The sequence below is a fragment of the Arachis hypogaea genome, chromosome 3 (genome assembly GCF_003086295.3).
Source record: "Arachis hypogaea cultivar Tifrunner chromosome 3, arahy.Tifrunner.gnm2.J5K5, whole genome shotgun sequence".
In the NCBI taxonomy this organism is placed as follows: domain Eukaryota; kingdom Viridiplantae; phylum Streptophyta; class Magnoliopsida; order Fabales; family Fabaceae; genus Arachis; species Arachis hypogaea.
Genome location: NC_092038.1, coordinates 92,460,722 through 92,466,157, shown reverse-complemented (window position 1 = coordinate 92,466,157; position 5,436 = coordinate 92,460,722). Strand labels below are relative to the sequence as shown.

At 36.0% G+C, this 5,436-nt stretch overlaps 1 non-coding gene across 1 annotated transcript; it reads left to right on the top strand.

Moving 5' to 3' along the window:
* Nucleotides 1–1,267: 1,267 nt before the first annotated feature.
* LOC112792894 (small nucleolar RNA R71) lies at nt 1,268–1,371 on the top strand. Its single transcript, XR_003197613.1, has one exon. It is a non-coding gene; the product is annotated as a small nucleolar RNA R71 (small nucleolar RNA).
* The last annotated feature ends 4,065 nt before the right edge of the window (nt 1,372–5,436 follow it).

The following is a 5,436-nucleotide window of genomic DNA, read 5'->3' as shown; positions in this document are numbered from 1 at the left end:
TTGTAATGAGAACAAGGCAGGTTGTACCTCAATGATCCCCAGCTTCTCCATTACAGAGAGTGGCATAAGATTTATCCCTGACCCCAGATCATATACAGCCTTTTCAAAGGTCATGGTGCCTATGGTACAAGGTATTAAGAACTTGCCAGGATCTTGTTTCTTTTGAGTTAGAGTTTGCTGAATCCAGGTGTCTAGTTCATTAATGAGCAAGGGAGGTTCACTTTCCCAAGTCTCATTACCAAACAACTTGGCATTCAGCTTCATGATAGCTCCTAAATATTGAGCAACTTGCTCTCCAGTCACATCTTCATCTTCTTCAGAGGAAGAATAGTATTCAGAGCTCATGAATGGCAGAAGGAGATTTAATAGAATCTCTATGGTCTCTATGTGAGCCTCAGATTCCTTTGGATCCTTAATAGGAAACTCCTTCTTGCTTGAGAGACGTCCCAGGAGGTCTTCCTCACTAGGATTTTCGTCCTCCTCCTCCCTTGTGCATTCGGCCATATTGATCACATCAATGGCCTTGCACTCTCCTTTTGGATTCTCTTCTGTATTGCTTGTGAGAATACTGGGAGGAGTTTCAATGATTTTCTTACTCAACTGGCCCACTTGTGCCTCCAGATTTCTGATGGAGGATCTTGTTTCACTCATGAAACTTAAAGTGGCCTTTGATAGATCAGAGACTAGATTGGCTAAATTAGAAGTGTTTTGTTCAAAATTCTCTGTCTGTTGCTTAGAAGATGATGGATAAGGCTTGCTATTGTTCAGCCTATTGCATCCACCATTGTTAAAGCCTTGTTGAGGTTTTTGTTGATCCTTCCATGAAAAATTTGGATGATTTCTCCATGATGAGTTATAGGTGTTTCCATAAGGTTCACCCATGTAATTAACCTCTGCCATGGCAGGGTTCTCAGGATCATAAGCTTCTTCAGAAGCTGCCTCTTTAGTACTGTTGGATGCATTTTGCCATCCAATCAGACTTTGAGAAATCATGTTGACTTGCTGAGTCAACACTTTGTTCTGAGCCAATATGGCATTCAGAGCATCAATTTCAAGAACTCCTTTCTTTTGAGGTATCCCATTATTCACGGAATTCCTCTCAGAAGTGTACATGAATTGGTTGTTTGCAACCATGTCAATGAGTTCTTGAGCTTCTGCAGGTGTTTTCTTTAGGTGAATAGATCCACCTGCAGAATGGTCCAATGACATTTTCGAAAATTCAGACAGGCCATAATAGAATATATCTAATATGGTCCATTCTGAAAACATGTCAGATGGACATCTTTTGGTCAGCTTCTTGTATCTTTCCCAAGCTTCATAGAGGGATTCACCATCTTTTTGTTTGAAGATTTGAACATCCACTCTCAGCTTGCTCAGCTTTTGAGGAAGAAAGAATTTATCCAAGAAGGCAGTGACTAGCTTATCCTAAGAGTCCAGGCTATCCTTGGGTTGTGAATCCAACCATATTCTAGCTCTGTCTCTTACAGCAAAAGGGAAAAGCATGAGTCTGTAGACTTTAGGATCAACTCTATTCGTCTTTACAGTCTCACAAATCTGCAAGAACTCAGTTAAAAACTGGTAAGGATCTTCAGATGGAAGTCCATAAAACTTGCAGTTTTGTTGCATTAAGGCAACTAGCTAAGTTTTCAGCTCAAAATTATTGGCTCCAATGGCAGGAATGGAGATGCTTCTTCCACCAAATTTGGACGTTGGCTTTGTGAAGTCACCAAGCATTCTCCTTGCATTATTATTATTTTCGGCTGCCATCTCCTTCTCTTGTTCAAAAATTTCTGAAAGGTTGTTTCTGGATTGTTGTACTTTAGTTTCTCTTAGTTTCCTTTTCAGAGTCCTTTCAGGTTCAGTATCAATTTCAACAAGAGTGCCTTTTTCCCTGTTCCTGCTCATATGAAAGAGAAGAAAATAAGAAAAGAAGAGGAATCCTCTATTTCACAGTATAGAGATTCCTTTATGTTAGTAGAAGAAGAAAGGGGTAGAAGAAAGAAAAGTGAAGAATCCAAACACAAGGGATAGATTGGGTTCGGATTTTTAGATGAAGAGAGGTGAAGAGAAGTGTTAGTAAATAAATAATTAAATAGAATAAGAAAAGAGAGGGGAAATTTCGAAAAAAATTTTGAAAAAGGGATTAGTAATTTTCGAAAATTAAAGATAAGATAAGATTAAAATTAAAATTTAGAACAAAAAGAATTTTTGAAAAAGAGGTGAGATATTTTCGAAAATTAGAGAGGGAAAAGTAGTTAGGTGGTTTTGAAAAATATAAGAAACAAACAAAAAGTCAAAGAGTTGGTTGAAAAAGAAATTAAAATGAAATTTTAAAAAGATAAGAAGATAAGAAGTTAGATAAGATATTTTGAATCAAATTTTGAAAAAGATAAAATTTTTGAAAAAGATAAGATAAAAGATAAAAAGATTTAATTCAAAAATTTGAAATTACTTACTTCACTAACAAGAAACTTCAAGATAAGATTCTAGAACTTAAAGATTGAACCTTTCTTAACAAGAAAGTAACAAACTTCAAATTTTTGAATCAATCACATTACTTGTTAGCTAATTTTCGAAAATATGATGTAAAAGATAAGAAAAAGATTTTGAAAAGTATTTTAAAAAAAAATTCGAAAATTAATAAGAAAAAAGGAAAAGATTTAATTTTTTAAAAAGTTTTGAAAAGATAAGATTTTTTAAAATTGAAAATTTGACTTGACTTGTAAGAAACAACTAATTTTTAAAATTTTTGACTAAGTCAACTCAAATTTTCGAAAATTAGGAGATAAAAAAGGAAAAGATATTTTTTTGATTTTTGAATTTTTTTATGATGAGAGAGAAAAACACAAAAATGACCCAAAATATGAAAATTTTGGATCAAAACACAAGATGCATGCAAGAACACTATGAATGTCAAGATGAACACCAAGAACACTTTGAAGATCATGATGAACATCAAGAACATAATTTTGAAAAATTTTTGATGCAAAGGAAACATGCAAGACACCAAACTTAGAAATCTTTAATGCATGGACTCTAACAAACGAAAAATGCATATGAAAAACAACAAACAACACAAAACAAGAAATCATCAAGATCAAACAAGAAGACTTGTCAAGAACAACTTGAAGATCATGAAGAACACTATGAATGCATGGAATTTCGAAAAATGTAAGAAAAATTTTTAAAGCATGCAATTGACACCAAACTTAAAAATTGACTCAAGACTCAAACAGGAACACAAAATATTTATGATTTTTATGATTTTATTAATTTTTTTGGATTTTTATTAATTTTTTTGAAAATAAAGTTTGGAAAAACGAAAAAGAAAAGAAAAATTTTGAAAAAGATTTTTGAAAAAATTTTTGAAAAGAAAATTACCTAATCTGAGCAACAAGATGAACCGTCAGTTGTCCATACTCGAACAATCCCCGGCAACGGCGCCAAAAACTTGGTGGACGAAATTGTGATCCTCAAAATTGGTCTCTTTGTATTCGTGTGAAATAAAAAATACCCCAAAGAGATCATGGTGTGATAAATTGGGATCTTAATAATCCCTGGTGTGATCATAACTCCGTTCAACTTAACCAGCAAGTGTACTGGATCATCCAAGTAATACCTTACGTGAGTAAGGGTCGATCCTACAGAGATTGTTGGTATGAAGCAAACTATGGTCACCTTGTAAATCTCAGTTAGGCAGATTAAATGGTTATGGGTTTCGAAAATTAATAATTAAACAGAAAATAAAATAAGATAGAAATACTTATGTAATTCAATAATGGGAATTTCAGATAGGCGTGTGGAGATGCTAGAATCCTTTCGAATCTCTACTTTCTTATTGCTCTCATACAATCCTTCTTACTCCTTTCCATGGCAAGCTGTATGTAGGGCATCACCATCATCAATGGCTACTTTTAATGCTCTCGGGAAAATGGTCCTATGCGCTGTCACTGCACGGCTAATCGTCTGGAGGCATCACCCTTGTTGATAGCTACATCCCATCCTCTCAGTGAAATGGTCCAAATGCTCTGTCACAGCACGGCTAATCATCTGTCGGTTCTCAATCAGGTTGGAGTAGAATCCATTGATTCTTTTGCGTTTGTCATCACGCCCAGCCTTCAGGAGTTTGAAGCTCGTCACGGTCATTCAATACCGGAATCCTACTCGGAATACCACAGACAAGGTTAGACTTTCTGGATCCCCATGAATGCCGCCATATATCTAGCTTATACCACGAAGATTCTGTTGGGGAATCTAAGAGATATGCGCCTGGCCTAAGGTAGAACGGAAGTGGTTGTCAGTCACGTGCGTTCATAGGTGAGAATGATGATGAGTGTCACGGATCATCACATTCATCAAAGTGTTGTGCAACGTATATCTTGGAATAAGAATAAAAGAAAATTGAATAGAAAGAAATAATAATTGTATTGAAACTTGAGGTACAGCAGAGCTCCACACCCTTAATCTATGGTGTGCAGAAACTCCACCGTTGGAATTACATAAGTGAAAGGTTCAGGCATGGCCGAATGGCCAGCCCCCATGAAGGTGATCAAAAGACCGAATGGTCAAAAGATGACTAATACACAGTAAAAAGTCTTATTTATACTAAACTAGCTACTAGGGTTTACATGAGTAAGTAATTGATGCATAAATCCACTTTCGGGGCCCACTTGGTGTATGTTTGGGCTGAGCTTGATCTATCCACGAGCTGAGGTGTTTATTGGAGTTGAACTCTAAGTTATAACGTGTTTTGGGCGTTCAACTCCGGATCATGACGTGTTTCTGGCGTTTAACTCCAGACAGCAGCATGTACTTGGCGTTCAACGCCAAGTTACGTCATCAATTTCCAAATAAAGTATGAACTATTATATATTGATGGAAAGCTCTGGATGTCTACTTTCCAACGCCGTTGAGAGTGCGCCATTTAGAGTTTTGTAGCTCCAGAAAATCCATTTCGAGTGCAGGGAGGTTAGATTCCAACAACATCAGCTGTCCTTTTGTCAGCCTTTTTCAGAGTTTTGCTCAAGTCCCTCAATTTCAGCCAGAAATTACCTGAAATCACAGAAAAACACACAAACTCATAGTGAAGTCCAGAAATGTGAATTTCACATAAAAACTAATGAAAACATCCCTAAAAGTAGCTTGAACTTACTAAAAACTACCTAAAAACAATGCCAAAAACCGTATAAATTATCCGCTCATCATGTACCGAGTCGCATCAAGTAGTAATTACTGACATGATGAGGTCGATCCAACAGGGATTGAAGGATTGAGCAATTTTAGTTAGGTGGTTGATTTAGTCAAGCAAACAGTTGATAATTTGAGTTGTATTGTAACCAACGGAAACTAAATTTGCATGAAAGTAAAAGGGAGAAGGGAATTGACAGCAAAGGAAAGAGCAGAAGAAGTAAAAGAGCTGAATCTTAAAGTGCAAGT